The 21,127-nt window shown below is 43.4% G+C and overlaps 1 long non-coding RNA gene across 1 annotated transcript; it reads left to right on the top strand.

The window, feature by feature from the left end:
- Nucleotides 1-4,751: 4,751 nt before the first annotated feature.
- LOC142106484 (uncharacterized) lies at nucleotides 4,752-18,795 on the top strand. Its single transcript, XR_012679740.1, has 3 exons — nucleotides 4,752-4,993; nucleotides 5,756-5,855; nucleotides 18,241-18,795. It is a non-coding gene; the product is annotated as an uncharacterized LOC142106484 (long non-coding RNA).
- The last annotated feature ends 2,332 nt before the right edge of the window (nucleotides 18,796-21,127 follow it).

Raw genomic sequence — 21,127 nt, 5'->3', positions numbered from 1 at the left:
TTGGTGGGCCGTGTTGGTTAATGAGCCGCACCAACCATGGCATAAGATCAGGCCAGCCTAAGCCCCGCCTACCCCACCATCTTATTTAAGTGGCGTTGTGATTCGGGTTTAATTTTGCCCTGGGATGGCCAGCGGCCCAGAAAACGAAGGAGTGACCTATGATCCACACACGCTTTGCCGAAACACCATCACCTGTAGGTAGAAAAACCAGTGTCAGAACAGTACAACCTTAAACTTGAAGACAGGTCAAGATTAGGTAAAAGCCTCTGAGAAGGATAGAGCATTGAAACCGAACAAACAGGAAGGGATAAGGGAAGGAGACACATATGGGGAGCAGGCCACCCACACGAAAGTAAACAACACCCGCGTAAAACCCCAGCTGCACACCACTAATCAGGACTTACGCCCAGGGAATCTGCCGGTGAAAATCCCTTTGCGCCCCTCGCGTAAAAGCGACGAGTGGAGAAGCCCATGGTAGCCCACCAACTGGAGGGAGAAGATGGGGTGGGGGAGGGGGAAGTGGGGTGGGATGGGGTAACCAAAAAAGCATGAAATAGGAAGAAAAAGAAAAACTGAGGGTGAAAATACACGTGATTATGCATAACAACATTCAACAGTCAGCACCATCAATCCTAACATATGACTTATATGTCGTGGATTTCCAGCGGCCCAAACTTTTATGGTCTCAGCCGATGACCCAGCTATGGCGGCAGATGTAGCTGCCCCAATCCTGAAGGAATGTGTCCCGTACAATGAACTTTCCAAATCAAGGGACTGCAGCGCCCGCTTCCTAATGGTTTAGAACTGATATTTTGTCAGTGGCGTGCCATCACTATGACTAAGGAACAAGTAGGCCTGGGGTCTTATATTTACAAAGTGTGATGTTAATCTAACGGGGCAAATCTGACTATTCTGCTGTGCCATTAACTGCACCCATGAACCTTTGCCACTCTGATCGGTCTTTGATCTCAGAATTTTACACGCTAAGGTCCCTTCACGTAAAACTGACATGTTCTGCTCGTAAACCCGACTCATGATGCCCCCTTGATCTAGCCACTTACTCCGAAACTCGAAAAGCCCCAAAAAACGCCATTGAGAAGGCCGTACTAAATAAGAGCCTTTCGTAATCATCTGCTGTGACTAAACCTAAGTTCCTTATCAAGCCGTCCAAGATACTGATGGTAATTGGTAAACGAGCATCCATGTGCATGGGCCGAACCTTCGCCCACCCTTTAAAGGCCTTGCTGATAATAAACCCCCTCGTGACATCCGTTGGACCCTGAAGCATAGCCATAAATTATATTCCCACCAGGGAAGAGGCCATGCTGGTCTTGGAATCTCCTTTGGAGTATCTCTCCCACATGAAAGCTAACATAGCATCTCTCTGACCTGCTTCCGATTGATCACTCTGGCTGCTGAAAAGTGACCACCGTCTCCATGCCGTCTGATATGTTCGCAGGGTGGAGGGAGCTATGGCCTGTTCCACGAGCCCCATTATGCCGGCTTTATGATCTGCCAAACACAAGAGGGACACGGAATGCCAACACTATCTGCCTGGAGTGCCAAACTACGAAACTTGCTCCATTGGAAGCAGAACAACGCATTGGCCAAGCTATTCTGAACCCCTGGGACGTGTTTCACCCTAAACGAAATTCATTCCCAACTTTGTCAGCAGGGAGTCTGCAGATCCCTGGTGATGTATCGATCTCAATACCTAGGAATGAGAGACACATGGAGGGGCCCTCTGTTTTGTCTGTGGCAATGGGGACACCTAGTACCCTAAATAAGGCCTGGATGGAAAACAACGTATCTCGACAACATGTGGAATTAGGTGGTCTGATAACCAGGAAGTCACCCTGTCCCCGCCTGAATGCACCAGTGCAAGAAACCGCTGAACTTTTCAAACAGCGCGCAGGAAAATTGAGCAACCCATGGGAAGACAGCGATCGATAGAGTATCCACCACGATGCCGAAAACCCATGTATTGATACGACTCCGGGTGAAGGGGCAACACCCTGAAAGCCGATTCAATATCAATTTTAGCTAACAGGAACACCCTACCGCATTCTTGCACCAACGCCAGCGCAGACTCAAATGATTGGTAACTGACAGAACTAAGGTTGGCGTCGATTGCGTCATTTACAGACTGGTCAGCGGGGTAAGACAAGTGCTGGATCAGCCTGAATTTACCCTCAGCCTTCTTGGGGACTACCCCTACCGGGGACAAAACCAGTTTATGCATGCGGCCCAGACTAACTTCCTTCCCTATTTTTTCGTCCAGAACTTCAGGGAGGGCAAGAGCCGATTTCAAATTAACCGGGGCTGCTGTGGATATGTTGCCCTGAACTGGAAGCCTAAATCCCAAGTGAAAACCGTCATGAAGAAGCGCAGCGGTGTCCCTATCGTCAAACATTGCAAGCCATTTGTCCAATTCCGCCACGTTAATTGGCGATGGACCCTTGACCTTGCATAGCTGTATTAGCGCCTCCTCCCCTACCCCCACTACTGTGGGACCGGGCGCATTCAGTGGCTGGATGATGTCCGCCGCACAACGTACAGACGTGCCTAAACCTACAGGCTGCTCCTCTCTGGCAGTATCCTGCATTAAAATCGTAGCATCTTACTTTCAAGGGAAGGGTGGATTGCGCCCTCCCCAGCCCTTGAAACCTCCGGCCTGCGCCGCCCTCTGACGCCTGGTCATTAATTCTAACCAGGTGTCAATATCCTTCGATCCTAGCCATAGTTTCTCTCGCCCACTCATGCGCTTTCTGAATAGCTCATCGTATGCCCGCCAAATCACCGGGCCATCTTTAACAAACATCCCACTAATGAGGTGCATATATCTCCAGACCTCGGCCTGTTCGCTGGGCCTTGATTCGGTGTAAATAGTAGCAAAAATACAAAAAGCATTAACCCATCTGGGAAATGACCGGTATCTCTCCTCCCCCATGCTTTTTTTTCGCACGCCGCTGCCAAGGCTTTCTTATCCTCGACGGTTAGTGCAAACATGTCGACATACTTTCCCAGCCTAATTTTATCGCGGACGCTCGGTCTAATTCCGTGAGTAACCTCTATATTCTCCACCTGACCTAAACCGCTGCTACCCATAGACAAGGCTGACCTTGCTGCCTGTTTATCTCGTTTACCCAGTAACTCATTCTCCAATATTCTGATCAGCTTCCTAGGCCTATCCTCAGAATCAGATGACTCGCCACTGGTAGTGTAAACTGGAGAACCTAGTGGGTGTGATTGGTGCGTAATTAAGGAAGAGGACTCACCCGCGGGCACTGGATTCCCTGCGCCAGAATTCGCCTCCTCGCTCGTCCCTGCTACCGCTGCCGGCCTGGCTCCGGCTGAAGCGACCTGACCGACCGACACGACCGGAGTCGACTCCTCGGTGTCCCTTGCAGGCCTCCGACCCCGTAAGTGTGACCTGTGCTGATCACGGCAGCTCGCCCTTGCCTCCCGCACTTCAACCACTGGCTCTGAAAAAGAATATGGGAGAGTGAGTTGAGTCCTTGCCGAGTAATCCAGTCGTCGCCGCGCCGCACCACTATCCCAACCCCCAACCTCTAGGAGCCCCGCTGCATATTGCCTAAACCGGGGTAGCCCTCCGTCTCGTCGCGCCACCGCGGAGGGGTGCTATCGTACCTCGGCCGATAAAGCTCCACAAAGTGACCACCAGAGGGGATGTGTTCCCGCGGTGGCGGAGACCGCTGAGCCATATTACCACCGCTAGCGACCACTCGATCTCTGTTATCTTGCAAAATCCCCCCACCCTCGACGCCCCCGCCCCGTACTGCGCCCACCAGAGGGAGAACCCGCCTAGATCTATAGGACCTGTCAGCTGGCGGCGACAGGGGTTGCCGATAAAAGGAGTGCTGCACAGACAACTCACCACTGTCCCCAACACCGCTAACGCCCCCCTCTGTACCCCGCGCACGCCACCATATGTTGCCATTCGTCCGCGGACCCCGGTGACGTATCGACCCATGGCCCTGACTGGTAACGCCCCCATTTCACTGGCCACGTATCCCCCCTAAATTGTGCCCCCCATGATGAACCCCTACTGCTGTGTGGCAGAAAGGGAAATATAACTGGTGTAAAGCTGGGGGATTGTAGGAAAGTGCACCCCCGCTGAAGGAAGCTGCAGGGGGGGTTAGTGGGCATTGAGTGGAAAGCCCTGAGGCACCCGATCCTCCCGCCCCCTCCCCAGGGCTAAAACTATGATGGCCCTCCATCCCCCTTGCGCTAGCCGCCAGGGGGGCCATACCATTCCCTGCGCTGACAGCGCGACATTAACTGTGGCTGGAGCCGCTGACTGCCCGCCCTCCTTCGCCCCACTGACTCCGGCGGGGCAATCCCCGCTCCCCGCTACGGAGCTCTATGCCCGCGCATGCGCAGACCGGACGTCCGCTCAGATAGAGCCCTCTGGCCGCGCACCGCCCTAATGGCCCCACTTCTCACCTGCCTTGCCGACCGCTGAGGCGCCGCCTGACCTGCTGGATCCGGGGGGACCCGCCGCGCCGCCGCTTCACGAGTTGGGACATGAGCGCGTTTTGGACGGGGCATGCCTGCACTATGAAAGGAGGAGAGCACAAAGGGGAATATAAGTGAAATAGAAGGAAAAGAAGAATAAAGACAGGTAGAGGAAGGAGGAATGGAGGAAGGAGGAGGGAGGGAGAGAGGGGGACAGAGAGGGAATGAAACAAAGGAAACAAGGCAGATACAAGGGGTACAAGTGAAATAAAACCAGATATACCCCTAAACAACAAACTAGGCAATACAGGAAAAGGGGATATAAAATTAGCAGTGAAAAAGAAAAACAGTATGGATACTTATCCCTGTCTGCTTCCCCAGCTGCAGCTTCTCCCCACTGGATCTCGTGTTGCAGAGTGAGACAAACCAGGAAGTACAGCCTGCTATATTCAATCTAGGACCCTCCCACAGGGACTACCATTGGTCGGGCCCAACCCTATGTTAACCCCTTCAGGTAAGTGTTCAGCCTGCTACAAACACTGTTGCCCTTTAAGTGCGTTCATCCTAAAAGCCTCACTTGTCATACTGTTTTGTTAAATTGCAGTGAAAACTGGTTTTAATTTACATGTTTTTACATACAAATCTTTACAAAATACTCCTGATTTTAAGGACAATTAACCCCTGAAGCTCTAATGTATTAAAAAAAAAATATTACATTTCTACTATATTGCAAACAACTGAATCTCCTCCCATATGTTTTGCATAGTTGCCTACTTTCCCGGAATGTCTGGGAGACTCCTGGAATGCTGGGTGATCTCCCTGACTCCCGGGAGAGTAGACTGACTTACGGGACTTGCGGCGCATTCTCCCTATTGAAAAGTGCACGCAGGGTGCCAGGATCTGGGGGAGCTGCACTGTGGCCAGGTACCCACACTAAGAATGTCTCTGAATGAGACAGTATTAGTTAGGCAGCCAGGACGGTGCCCGATATTTCAACAATGCCACTGTCCTTATGTGCAAATAAAGGTGGTGCTTCCACAAGGGGGCGGGAGAATATGGTGGGGGGAGAGGGGGCTACAGATAACATGGAGAGAGGTAGCTAGAGAAAATGAGGGGACGGTTACGTTTATCCACCATGAGTTACATACTAATAATTTGAATGAACTTCAGGTTTAAACAACCATTTATTTTATTAGACATGTCAGTGTGTAACAGTTGAGTGATGTCAATTTTTTTTACTCAATTCTGAAATCTAATATATGTGCCTCCCCTCTAGATAATCAGCGTTTGCTCCTGGACAGCATTCTGTGTCAGACATCAGTACATCTGGATATCAGTGCATCTGGACTGCAGCCTTACCAGCCAACCAGGAGGAGGTAAGAGTTACCATTTTTATTTTACAAATGCCAAGTGTGTGAGGGGCTAGGAAGTGGGAATTGGGAGGAGGAGGGGAGGTAGGCTGATGCTTTGCCTAGGGCGTCGATTAACCTTGCAGCGGCCCAGCGTAGGCTTGTACATGCACATACACAATTTACTTTGTAAGCTTTTACAATAGTGGAAGACACTTTAGTCCAGGGGTCGGCAACACACACCTGGCACACCTGGGCTTGACTAGATTTTATCCGGCACACTAATAGAGAAAGGTTGCCAACCCCTGCTTTAGCCCATGACCGGGTAGCAACTTGTCTTTCATTTCTAACTTGTACTAAGGGCAGACAAACCTTTAGCAAATGTATTTCCTATTGTGAGTACTTAACTTTCTGCCAAGGGAGAAGCTCATGAAACTAGCTAAAAAATTAATAACTTCTTAAATACTTTGCATGACAAAAATGCAGCAATTTGTGCAGAAATGCTTTTTACTGGCTTTCTTATCGAGAATAATATCAGCATCTGATCATGTAGGGAAATAGATGAGAGCTATGATGCCAAATTCAAGTGAGGCTGCCATGCAAAAATATGGTTGCGGTCGAACCAAATCCTCTGCAATTATAAATTATGCTCTCGCTCCACAATGCACCCAACCGGTCATAGAAGCACTAAAGCATTTACAATTTACTTTGGCACTAGATGGTGGAAATGAAGCAGAGGAGAAATAATTTCCTAAATTCTTGTCCTATTTTGACATTGATGGAAAGGTAAAGCCCAAGCTTTTAGATCTTATTGACTGCAACAAAGCCACAAGCATTTATATTCTTAATGCAGTTGATGAGGTATTTCAAAGACATCTTATTCCATGGAAAAACTGCATTGGTGTGTGTTTGGATAATGCCTCTGTTAACATGGGAAGACTCATGTTTGTAAAGACTTTAATTCAAGGGAAGAATCCTTCACCTAGCTGCAAGGATAGGAAACAATGCCCTTCATTTGATGCTGATGCTTTCCTATACAAACTTACCAGCTACTTCAGGTTCAGTGCTAAAAGACTTCTGTCACGAACACCCAACCTGTCCCAGATACAGCAATCTGAACAGCTGGCCGTGACTGGCGTCTCCTTAGTCACTTAGCAATGAATACACCTTTTCTGCCACCACAAAGGATTTATTATGGTGTCCTTACGTTCACCAAAACCACTTATTAATGTTTCACACTTAAATCACATACACATGTAGCATGAGCCTCCCTGGGCTTCGTAAATTCACAAAGAATCACGGAGAACACGCTAGATTACATTTATTTAATCTGAACAATGTTTTCAAAGATTAATTACAAAAAAAAGTTAATAACAAGACATACAATAAATTTGCACAAATAATTTTCAGAAAATAAAATAGGAAATAAACTACTTATTAGTTAAGACTTGGTGTGTGAGGGAACACAATTGAGAAAAATTAGACATTTCACTCTTGTTAGACCCCTTATGAAAAGTTTGTGGAAGTCAAGTATTCTAAAATACTAAAACATGGGGTAGCCAGGTAGCTCAGTATGCATCCCTGCATTGAGAGAGTGCTTCAAATGTTTCCAGCTCTGAAATCATTTTTCCAATCTGAAGACTGTGAGAAGAATACAAGAAGCAGAGCTCTCTGTGAAAAGTTTCTGGATGCAACAACAGAGTTGTATATTTTGTTCCTGCACTCAGAGCTTTGTTCATTTCATGAAACCAATATTGTACTTCCCCTTTTATCCACAAATTGCATGAGTGCTTACTGGACTTATACAGATTACTGTTGTTGAAGTTAGTCAAACCAAACATAATTAAAGACGCTGACACTTTTGAAGGACTTCTGGGCATAGATTTTTGTGACCCAGAAATGCAAATGGGGATAAAGAATTATTTATTGGCTTTACCACTAGAAACTACATAAGGACCTGCTCTTCTCTAGAGCCAACAGCAGTGAGAAGGTTTTTACAGGAAGTTAGAGAATTTTATTGTTCTGCTCTAACATTAGAGATGAGCGCACTCGGATTTTGTGAATCCGAGCCCACCCGAACCTTTCCGATCCGAGTCGGATCCGAGACAGATCCGGGTATTGGCGCCAAATGAAAACTTGAAACCGAGGCTCTGAGTCATAATCCCGCTGTCGGATCTCGCGATACTCGGATCCTATAAATTTCCCGCTAGACTCCGCCATCTTCACTCGGGCATTGATCAGGGTAGAGGAAGGGTGTGTTAGGTGGTCCTCTGTCCTGGTAGATCTCGTGCTGTGCTGTTTAGTTCTGTGCTGTGCTGTGCTGTGCTGTGCTGTGCTGTGTTCTGCAGTATCAGTCCAGTGGTGCTGTGTGCTGTGCTCTGTCAATTTTGAGTTCAGTGGTGCTGCTGGGTCCTGTGCTGTGTCCTGTTCAGTCCAGTGGTGCTGTGTCCTGTGCTCTGTGCTCTCTGCTTCTAAGGGCATAGTTATTTCTCCATTATTCCCAAGTGTTTAAAAAATAAAAAAAAAGTTATAAAAAAATTAAAAAAAATAATTTAAAAAAAAATTAATTACAACAAAATTTGCAAAACCAATCTTGCAGTATAAGCCCATTGGTACTGCAATATTACCAAGTTCACACATTCAACAGTAAAAGTCCAGTGGTGCTGTGTGCTGTGCTCTGTCAATTTTGAGTTCAGTGGTGCTGCTGGGTCCTGTGCTGTGTCCTGTTCAGTCCAGTGGTCCAGTGGTCATGTGTCCTGTGCTTCTAAGGGCATAGTTATTTCCCCATTATTCCCAAGTGTTTAAAAAATAAAAAAAGAAGTTATAAAAAAATTAAAAAAAATAATTTAAAAAAAAATTAATTACAACAAAATTTGCAAAACCAATCTTGCAGTATAAGTCCATTGGTACTGCAATATTACCAAGTTCACACATTCAACAGTAAAAGTCCAGTGGTGCTGTGTGCTTTGCTCTGTCAATTTTGAGTTCAGTGGTGCTGCTGGGTCCTGTGCTGTGTCCTGTTCAGTCCAGTGGTCCAGTGGTCCTGTGTCCTGTGCTCTGTGCTTCTAAGGGCATAGTTATTTCCCCATTATTCCCAAATCTTAAAAAAATTAAAAAAAAGTTATAAAAAAAATACAAAAAAATAATTAAAAGAAATATTAATTACAACAAAATTTGCAAAACCAATCCTGCAGTATAAGTCCATTGGTACTGCAATATTACCAGGTTCACACATTCTGCAGTATCTTGTGCTACATATAATGGAGACCAAAAATTTGGAGGATAAAGTAGGGAAAGATCCAGACCCACTTCCTCCTAATGCTGAAGCTGCTGCCACTAGTCATGACATAGACGATGAAATGCCATCAACGTCGTCTTCCAAGCCCGATGCCCAATCTCCTGGTACAGGGCATGTAAAATCCAAAAAGCCCAAGTTCTCAAAAAAAGCAAAAAGAGAAACTTGAAATCATCTGAGAAGAAACGTAAAGTTGGCAATATACCATTTACGACACGTAGTGACAAGGAACGGCTTAGGCCCTGGCCCGTGTTCATGACTAGTGGTACATCTTCACCAAAGGATCTTAGCCCTCCTCCTCCTCCCCCTCCCCCCCCTACAAAAAATTGAAGAGAGTTATACTGTCAGCAACAAAACAGCAAACAACTCTGCTTTCTAAAGAGAAATTATCACAAATCCCCAAGGCGAGTCCAAGGGTGTTGGTGGTTGTCAAGCCTGACCTTCCCATCACTGTACAGGAAGAGGTGGCTTGGGAGGAGGCTATTGATGATGTAGCTGGCGCTGTGGAGGAACTTGATGATGAGGATGGTGATGTGGTTATTGTAAATGAGGCACCAGGGGGGGAAACAGCTGATGTCCATGGGATGAAAAAGCCCATCGTCATGCCTGGTCAGAAGACCAAAAAATGCACCTCTTCGGTCTGGAGTTATTTTTATCCAAATCCGGACAACCAATGTATGGCCATATGTAGCTTATGTAAAGCTCAAATAATCAGGGGTAAGGATCTTGCCCACCTAGGGACATCCTCCCTTATACGTCACCTGAATAACCTTCATAGTTCAGTGGTTAGTTCAGGAACTGGGGCTAGGACCGTCATCGGTACAGGGACACCTAAATCCCGTGGTCCAGTTGGATACACACCAGCAACACCCTCCTCGTCAACTTCCTCCACGATCTCCATCAGATTGAGTCCTGCAGCCCAAGTCAGCAGCCAGACTGAGTCCTCTCCAATACGGGATTCATCCGAGGAATCCTGCAGCGGTACGCCTACTACTGCCACTGCTGCTGTTGCTGCTGTTAGTCGGTCATCTTCCCAGAGGGGAAGTCGTAAGACCGCTAAGTCTTTCACAAAACAATTGACCGTCCAACAGTCGTTTGCCATGACCACAAAATACGATAGTAATCACCCTATTGCAAAGCGTATAACTGTGGCTGTAACTGCAATGTTGGTGTTAGACGTGCGCCCGGTGTCCGCCATCAGTGGAGTGGGAATTAGAGGGTTGATGAAGGTATTGTGTCCCCGGTACCAAATCCCGTCGAGATTCCACTTCACTAGGCAGGCGATACCAAAAATGTACAGAGAAGTACGATCAAGTGTCCTCAGTGCTCTGAAAAATGCGGTTGTACCCACTGTCCACTTAACCACGGACATGTGGACAAGTGGTTCTGGGCAAACGAAGGACTATATGAATGTGACAGCCCACTGGGTAGATGCATCGCCTTCCGCAGCAACAGCAACAGCTGCATTAGTAGCAGCATCTACAAAATGGCTGCTCGTGCAAAGGCAGGCAACATTGTGTATTACAGGCTTTAATAAGAGGCACAACGCTGACAACATATTAGAGAAACTGAGGGAAATTATCTCCCAGTGGTTTACCCCACTTAGACTCTCATGGGGATTTGTGGTGTCAGACAATGCCAGTAACATTGTGTGGGCATTAAATATGGGCAATTTCCAGCACGTCCCATGTTTTGCACACACCATTAATTTGGTGGTGCAGCATTACCTCAAGAGTGACAGGGGTGTGCAGGACATGCTTGCGGTGGCGCGCAAAATTGCTGGACACTTTCGGCATTCAGCCAGTGCCTACCGCAGACTAGAGGCACATCAAAAAAGCATGAATCTGCCCTGCCATCACCTCAAACAAGAGGTTGTGACGCGCTGGAACTCCACCCTCTTTATGCTGCAGAGGATGGAGGAGCAGCAAAAGGCCATTCAGGCCTACACAGCCACCTACGACATAGGCAAAGGAGTGGGGATGCGCCTGAGTCAAGCGCAGTGGAGACTGATTTCCGTGTTGTGCAAGGTTCTCCAGCCGTTTGAACTTGCCACACGAGAAGTCAGTTCCGACACTGCCAGCTTGAGTCAGGTCATTCCCCTGATCAGGCTGTTGCAGAAGCAGCTGGAGAAAGTGAGGGAGGAGCTGGTAAAGCATTGCGATCCAACAAAGCATGTAGCTCTTGTGGATGAAGCCCTTCGTACGCTTTGCCAGGATCCGAGGGTGGTCACTCTTTTAAAGTCAGAGGAATACATTTTGGCCACCGTGCTCGATCCTCGGTTTAAAGCGTATGTTGTGTCTGGCGGACACAAGTCTACAGCGGTGCAAAGACCTTCTGGTCAGGAGATTGTCCTCTGAAGAGGACCGTGACATGCCAACAGCTCCACCCTCATTTTCTTCCACATCTATGGCTGCGAGGAAAAAGCTCAGTTTTCCTAAAAGAGCGGCTGGCGGGGATGCTGATAACATCTGATCCGGACTGAAGGACCTGCCAACCATTGCAGACATGTCTACTGTCGCTGCATTGGATGCTGTCACAATTGAAAAAATGGTGGAGGATTATTTTGCTGACACCATCCAAATAGACATGTCAGACAGTCCATATTGTTACTGGCAGGAAAAAAAGGCAATTTGGAAGCCCCTGTACAAACTGGCTCTATTTTACCTGAGTTGTCCCCCCTCCAGTGTGTACTCGGAAAGAGTTTTTAGTGCAGCGGGGAACCTGGTCAGTGAGTGGCGAAGGAGGTTGCTTCCTCACAACATTGAAAAAATGATGTTTATAAAAATGAATAATCAATTCCTCAATGAAGTACAGCACTGCCCTCCAGATAGTACAGAGGGACCTGTGGTTGTGGAGTCCAGCGGGGACGAATTGATAATGTGTGAGGAGGAGGAAGTACACACTGTAAGGGGAGAGGAACCAGAGGTTGAGGATGAGGACGACATCTTTCCTCAGTAGAGCCTGTTTAGTTTGTACAGGGAGAGATGAATTGTTATTTTGGTGTGGGGGCCCAAACAAACCAATCATTTCAGCCACAGTTGTTTGGTAGGCCCTGTCGCTGAAATGATTGGTTTGTTAAAGTGTGCATGTCCTATTTCAACAACATAAGGGTGGGTGGGAGGGCCCAAGGACAATTCCATCTTGCAACTATTTTTTTTTGCATTATGTGACCATTCAACAGTCATTTGCCATGTTCAAAAAGTAAAAGAAAATGTCAACAAATTCAAAAATTAAATCAAAAGTTAAATGCCCTGTCATTATTTAAAACAAGAGGGTTTGACGTGCTAGAATTAGTGTAGTGTTAATATGTTATAAACACTACACTTGGAACTTGGAGGAAGTATTGTGGGCCAGGTATCAAATTTAGTACCGGGGCCACCCCACTACACAGTCCAGAATTTTTTTTGGGGAAATTCAGACCCGTGGAGGGTTTTTTATTAATTATATTGTGGTGACCACTCCTCTACGCAGTCCAGATACATTTATTTGTGCGATTCATAGAAGTTCAGGGTTTTTAAATTATTTTGTGGTGACCCACTCCTCTACGCAGTCCAGGTACATTTTTTGGTGCGATTAAGACCAGTTGTTGGTTTTCTTATTATATTTTGGTGACCCACTCCTCTACGCAGTCCAGATACATTTATTGGTGCGAATCATACAAGTTCAGGGTTTTTAAATTATATTGTGGTGACCCACTCCTCTACGCAGTCCAACTACATTTATTGGTGCGAATCATACAAGTTCAGGGTTTTTAAATTATATTTTGGTGACCCACTCCTCTACGCAGTCCAGGTACATTTTTTGGTGCGATTAAGACCAGTTGATGGTTTTCTTATTATATTGTGGTGACCCACTCCTCTACGCAGTCCAGGTACATTTTTTGGTGCGATTAAGACCAGTTGTTGGTTTTCTTATTATATTTTGGTGACCCACTCCTCTACGCAGTCCAGATACATTTATTGGTGCGAATCATACAAGTTCAGTGTTTTTAAATTATATTGTGGTGACCCTCTCCTCTACGCAGTCCAGGTACATTTTTTGGTGCGATTAAGATCAGTTGATGGTTTTCTTATTATATTGTGGGGACCACTCCACTACGCAGTCCAGAAAGATACCTCGTTGCAACGTTTTGGACTAATAACTATATTGTGAGGTGTTCAGAATACACTGTAAATTAGTGGAAATGCTTGTTATTGAATGTTTTTGAGGTTAATAATAGCGTAGGAGTGAAAATAAGCCCAAAAACTTGATTTTGAACTCTTTATGCTTTTTTCAAAAAAAATCAGAATCCAAAACCTTAAATCCGAACCAAAACCTTTCGGCAGGTGTTTTGCGAAACAAATCCGAACCCAAAACATCGCGAAAATCCGAATCCAAAACACAAAACACGAGACACCAAAAGTCGCCGTTGCACATCCCTATCTAACATATATGAAAAATAAGTTTCCCTTTAGTGACGATGTAGTCAAAGCAATAAACATTTTTGACTATAGAAAATGCATGGAAGCTGAATTCGAAGATATTGAAATACGGACACAATGTTTCCCACAAGTGGTAGAAATTTCAATGATGCAAAAGTTGCATGAAGAATTTTCTGAATACTGTGCTTGTGACTTGCCTGAGTCCTCTTTAAAACAATGCACAGAGGATGGTGTGGAAAGAGTGGACTGTATTTGGCATGAACTAAGTATGGTCACACATCCAGCAACAGAGAACGCAAAGTTTCCTTTATTATCAAATATGGCAAAATCACTCCTAGTCCTCCCTCACAGCAACGCTGAAATTGAACACATATTCAGCATGGTCCGCAAAATGAAGACTGAGTTCAGGGGACAATTGTCTACAGAGGGAACTTTAAAACTCTCTTGCAATGCAAAAATAATTTGTTTTGCAGACATTAACTGTCACCAGTTCAAACCCTCCATGGAGCTTTTGTGTAAAGCAAAGTCTGCTGCTTATCAATTGAGGAAATCAAGTGAACTGAGAAAATCAGTGGTTTTGTGTGTTTTTGCTTGAGTTTCATGTTTATTCTTGTGAAGTTTTATGAGGCTGCAAAATTGTTTGCTTTGATATAGTTTACATAGTGAAGCTTAGTTATTTTTTTAGAATGTGTAATTTTTTGATATATCATAGAAAAAGATCTGTTGCGCACAATGCTATGTTATAAAGTTTTATTAACTTAAGTAATTCTAAGGTTATTTTGTTCAAGCCATAATTTAATTTATTTATTATAAAGTGAATAAAATATTGTTGATTATTTATATATATATAATTTTGTTGATAAAGTTTGTATTATTTCTTTTAATTAATTTTTATTTAAACATGTTTATTTTCATATTAAAATTCTTTCTCTTTGGAAATGTGCAAGTGATTACCTTGTCACCCATACACAAAAACAATTTGATTCCATGCTGATCAAAGTACTACAGGTTCTACTGGGCACTGCCATTGGGCTGAGCTGGGCATGCCCATTGGGTTGAGCTTGGCATGCCCATTGGGCTGAGCTGGGCACCACAATGGTTTTTATTTTCTCCCTGAAATGATATTTCAAAAGTTGGTAAGTATAATGTTTTGTACCAATGGGATCTCATACAGGTCTAAAAGCTTATTCTGCAGGCATTTAAATTAATCAGACATCCTTGGCTCTGGCCATGTGAATCAGTCCATTTGCACAGTGTATTCCTACTTAGCAAGTCTGCAAAGCCGTCAAATTAACCCTATATGCTTAGTCAGACAACATGGCAAGCTGCTCCAGAGGAGTGAAATAAAATATAGTGTACTTTCTTATTTGGGTATAACCACTTCAGTTATTTCATGCATATTATTCAATTCAGTTGTATAACGCCTTTCCTGTATATTATGTCAAATAGTTGATTTACTTGCTCTAATAAATCACTGAAGGATAATTTGTGGACATTTTGACTTTATCCCCCAAATAGTTGCTATGGTGAAAGTCAGAAAATATTGATAAAATTATCTAAAACTAAAGTGCATCCAAAGAAAGAGTTTTAAAAGCTGTTGAAATTTGGATGTTGTAACCATGGATGTTTAATTGTTAATTATAGGTCAAAATAGAGCTATCAACTTTTGTTAATGCGAAAACCAGACAAGTGCATGACATAAGGGCTGGACATATCATTACTTTATTAAACTTATAGTGTGCAACTAAAGACACAAATGTTGTAGCCTGTTTGGCATTATTTGGAGTCAGGATATACGATCCTGTTTTGTTTTGAATAGAGTTATAAAGAATAGGCTTTAGTCAAAATAATCTGGACAAAATCTACTTAATGACATGAGGAAGATTTGGGTACTGAGGATTAAAGGGATAAAGGAGCATTTGATGGGAGAAATCTAAAGTATACAAACATGCTACAGGGTGAGAAAAGGACATAGTTGCAAACTTATTGGTTGGGAGGCTGAATAACAGCTGCAGTTTTCTTCATAAATACAGGGTAGGCTATGGCAGTGTGGTAGCCTCTGGAGTGTGAACCCGGTGAACAGTTTTAGATAAAGGAGCGATTATAAAGTCATAGGTTTTGTTTAACCACTTCATGACTGGAAGCTTTCCATTCTTCTTTACCAATTTTCAATTAGCCAATTTTCCAATTTGGATACATTTCATTAGCAATATTTTTTATTTTATTTACTAATTATGATTTTAATTAATTTTCTTTATCAAGGTGAAAGGGCTTTTATTTAGTAACAAACATGTGACATTTTTTCTTGCTAACATTTAAACAATTTGTGCAGCTCTCTGTCAGGGGGGCTTTCCAGAGGAGAAATTGGGTGTAAAAAAGAGTGCACATGAATATTAATAATATTAGTCATCGCCATCCTGTGGGTTGTGCCGCTCCATCCCTTTCTCTTTATACCGAAATCCTCTATCACCCATGCTCCAATTTGGAGCCAAGCTGTGTTATATGTAATACTTCAATATAGCACCACTCTACTAAGGGCTGCTGCAAGCCCTGTGGGCTCCTTAGGTAGCAAAACCCCCTCCCCACCGGCACACACACACATTTGGCAGTGGCACCCCAACCCCAACCCATGCTGCTTGTTACCATAGCAGGCGGGAAGTGAAGGCAGCATCCTATGCTCCTCAGAATGGGAGTGTGACACTTGGCTGTTCCATCATAGCCAAGTAGCAGAGTCCCTGTGTAACACAGAGGAAGGAGGACAAGAAGGACCAGCAGCTGGCAGCTGCACATGTAAAAAGCAGCTGCACATGGGGACAAATAAAATGCTAGATGAATGACATGTCACTCATTACATGTATTAGGTACCTTGTAACCATTGGCACCATAAGCAACTGTCTAGTTTCACCAATTGGTAGCACTCCTACTGCAATAATGGATCGCTAGGGTTCCAAGAATCTGCAGGATTTCTAGAGGGGGTTTCTGCGCGATGTCATCTAAGTCCATGTAATGGGTGTGACTATTTTCTTATTACCTTCAAATACACAGACAAAGGTAGCCAACTGTACTGGTTTTGGTATGGTAACCCCAATTTTGTGTGAATGTCTTGCTCAGTTATGACTTATGGGACAGTTATGTCCCAATTACAAGGATAGTTGGGAGGTTTGTCCTTCTTTACACTGTACTGCTTATTAAGGGGTGACCTGCATGCATCTAACAGAGGTGCATGCAGCTCACACTTAACGTACAGTACACTTTGAAGTGGGACATACCTCACTACTATCCTTGCAGTCAGGGCAAAGTCCTGACTGAATGGGATAGTCACTAGCTGTTGCTGCTGGTGTCTTTAGCTCAATGCTTGTTTTGATAATGGTATGATGGGTCCCTGTTTGGATAAAAAGGATAGGTACATGTACTGTGAAAAGTGTAGCAATAAGTGAACCATTTAGCCCCCAATGCCAGCCCTGACATTAGATCAATAGCACCCATGTCTTATAATTAGGCATCCATACTTGAAACTAGCATAACATTAAAATAATAGCATTCACATTTAATAAATAGTCCTTTTCCCCATACCAGCCCTAACGTTAAATTAATAGCATTCAGAATTAATAAAGAGACCTATTTGCCCCCAACATACCCTGCCATAAAAATAGCGCACAAATGGCACCGCACCATGTCATGTAGTGCATTTCCCACATGTGTTAAGCAGCACGGTGGCTAAGAGGTTAGCACTTCTGTCTCACAGCGCTGGGGTCATGAGTTCAATTCCCACCCATGGCCTTATCTGTGTGGAGTTTGTATGTTCTCCCCGTGCTTGAGCGGGTTTCCGCCAGGTGCTTCGGTTTCCTCCCACACTCCAAAATAAACATACTAGTAGGTTAATTGGTTGCTATCAAAATTGACCCTAATCTCTGTCTGTGTGTGTGTGTGTTAGGGAATTTAGTCTGTAAGCTCCAATGGGGCAGGGACTGATGTGAATGAGTTCTTTGTACAGCGCTGCGGGATCAGTGGCGCTATATAAATAAATGGTGATGATGATGATGAGATACACACTACAGTGTTTTCAGTCAATGATTGGGTCAATCGGATAATAAACAACCATTTGGCACAGAGAATACACATAGAATTTGGCATAAGTAAACAATAGGAAGCCCCTGGGCTAACATAAATACCTCACCTACAGTATAGTAGATAACATAACACAATCTCATATATAACCGATTTAAAAACTGATATTCAAACACAGTATGGAGGTGAACAGAGACATGCTATGGGGAATAATAACACACATACTAAGTGGAACCAGTCATAGTGTGGGCTAACACCTTTTACTAACATCAAAAGGTATTATCAATAAACTGGAATAGAGAAACCAGTGGCAATCCTGAGTGTGACTTGGAATCTCGGTTGCGGTACCCAGGTTTATAGCAGGCTGCAGGAAAGTTACAGGATCACTTTGACTCTCTTCCCGCAAATGTAGCGCATCATCTGGTCCGGTGGTGACAACATGCTGAGCTTCCTCTGTTATTTTCCCCACCAGTCTAACTGGCCTAACTGGCGAATTCCAAAGTATTTCAAAATCTAGCGCAGTAACTTTCCATTCCTCTACCATTGCATTAAAGATTGTTATAATGTTAAATCAATACATGCATACACTGTCATGCTAACTAATCTACCTTCTCTTTTAATTACACAGCCAGCTGTTTTATTTGAAGAAGGATTTGTTGTTGTGGTAGAGCAATGAGGGACAACACCAATCCCCAAAAACACAGTACCAAGGACATTTCAGACTAGCCCAATCTTATACCTTTTGCCCGATACCACTCCACAAGCAACAGCCCTTCCTGCCTACAGGACTTCAACACCAATGGGAAGCACAAGTATGCTTCAGTACACAGAGTGTCCATCACCATTTGAAAACAGTGAACATATTCAATACGAACAACTGTGCACCTGTGGGGGGTTTTTAATAATGCTTATTTCAATATTTTTTATATGCTTTTTGTGTGCCCTATTAAGTTAATATATTTGTTCTGCTTTCCCTTCTTCTGTCCATCTGATCTTCACACCAGAGATGGGTCTCATACCCCTGTGGATCTAAATGTTTCCCCTTAAAATCTCATAAATATTAATTTCGCTTTCCCAACTTTCCTATCTCTGACAATCTCTGATGAGCAGATACGGGTTCCATATCACAACAGCATATAGGTAAAAAAGCAGTGCTTATACATCTCTACAGTTTTTTGTATTGTATATTTTGTTTGTGTGGTTTTTAATATGTTAATTAATATGCTTAGTTTCAATTTTAATAAAACAAATATTTTTTAAAAACAGGCTATTTATTTTACCAACCTTGATATATCTTTCATGCAGAACTTGTACAACAGCATCACAGGTCTCAGGTATGATCAAGCCCAGAGCTTGAGGTGAAATTGCTGTTCTGTATTTAAGATGAGCCAGTGTCCTTCCACTGAGCAAAATCTGAGGGTAGCAACCAGTTGCTGCTTTGTAGATATGGGTCTCCTTAAATGGTGTCCTCCTTTTGGCTAAGTGTGGTGACAAGCTGGAGCAGTTCCTAGGATGTGGGGTCATTCATCTTCATGAAATTCCTGAAGTCATCAGGGTTGTTGTCCTGTATCTCCTGTAGCAGGGGCATATATATATATAAAAAGGAGTTTCTCCTCTGGAACCACTTCTTGGTCCAACGGGTATGATTTTTCTCCTTCTTTCCCTCCGGACCTGTGCTTACAGTGTTCTTACCATAGCGACAAGCAATAGACCATGAGCAAGCTGTTGATCAATTGTGGGCATCATATTAAAATAAATTGCAGTAAATGTGCAGTTGCAAACGAACCTAAGCTGTACACAAATGTGCTATAGAATGAATGGAGATTACGTACCCCCTTTTCCAGAATCCTTGTTTGTTGGAGTTGTTTTACTCTGAGGTTCAACCCTTTAATTAAATTTATTGAGCATATTGCTGCTGGGAGGCCATATATCGGTTCAGTGTACAATCTTTTGAAACAAGATTATGACAGAAAAAAAATGGCTGCACGGATGCTAAGTCTGTTAAAAAATGTTTAAAATGTGTATAATGTGTACACAGAAATCATCCAACAGATCAGAACTTCAGTCATTGGTACAATCATTGTAGATAACACAGTGGTAGGAAATGTAGTGTGTACCTAGCCTTAGGTTGTCAGAGCGGGGGGTAACAAGTAACTTGTTATAGTTAATTATGTATGCATTTGTTGATAATAATTACTAAATAGATTTTATTATATCACTTATAAACCTACTATACATAAAAAAAGAAAATGTCTGAACTGTGCCTGTCTCTAGTTGCTTGAGTTTACTTTCCAACTGTTGGTATCTTGTGCTGCTCTAAATTTGATGGCATTGATTGTGACCTTATAAATACTATAGTGAATGAGTACTTGACTCTGTTTATGAGGGATTAATGCTTCTTTTGAATAAACAAAAATGCTTTCTTAGTCACTGACCTTTCACATTGTTGATCTCTTTATGATAGTTTACTGACACTCTCATTGTGACATTTACAACACCAGATATATCTTTTTAATGCTCTGGGAAAGGAAACCACAGCAAGGGAATTTAAACAGAGATCTATTTTAATAAAGAGGGCTGTCAAAGAACCAATGCCCATTTAAAATGTCTGTGTGCGTGTGTGTGTGTATATATATATATATATATATATATATATATATATATATATATATATATACACATACTTTGGTAGAACTTTAACTTATGAAGGGTGAAATTGAAGTACAAATTGAAATACAAAAAAAGGTATTTACATATGTAAATATGTATACACCACAATCCCGGGACTTAGTTACCATGGTATTCAAGTCTGGCAGTTCCATAGACAGGCAGTCTAACCTATACTTGTATACTTGACTTCCCAATGTAACTTCCCCAGGTATAAGACATAGAGCCCGAGGAGTTCAAGATTAGTGCAGAGAACCAGAAGAACAGTCTGAGATAAATAAGATAATTGGCAGGATAGGTAATACTCTCCTACCCATTGTTATCATATAGGTTATTAACCTCACATCCTGTACATATGCTCCACACCTCTTAGTGATACTTTCCACTTTATTACAAGATTCACGTGCTCATTCTCACATTTAGACATATTCTACATTGATACTCATTTACCAGTCCTTTCTACCACAGCTCACCATCTCTTCAGATGTACAATTAACTTCACTAAATAGTCGTAAGATTGTAATTTATCTCTCATATATAAACTATCACTTTTTTTTAACAATTTTTACTTTGTTTACCTCCATGACTGGAACCCAAAGTTTTTCCCTCACTTGGCCACTTGGGACAACCCAACAGACTAGCAACAGCCAAACAAGACTAACAGTCAAATAACCCACTTTCCACATAAACAAGGGAGTCCTGTTAATTCTGAAATGTGTTTAAATATGTGCAATAACATAACAACCACAGTGTTGAACTTTGTGAAAGTCACAAGGAGCATACTGAGACAACAGCTTTCAGTGTGGTGGTGATGTGAGTGTGTTTGGGTATAAAATACTGCTATATTA

This window comes from Mixophyes fleayi, chromosome 1 (genome assembly GCF_038048845.1).
Source record: "Mixophyes fleayi isolate aMixFle1 chromosome 1, aMixFle1.hap1, whole genome shotgun sequence".
NCBI classification, from domain to species: domain Eukaryota; kingdom Metazoa; phylum Chordata; class Amphibia; order Anura; family Limnodynastidae; genus Mixophyes; species Mixophyes fleayi.
Note: the sequence above shows the minus strand (reverse complement) of the source record. Positions and strands in the feature narration are given on the sequence as shown.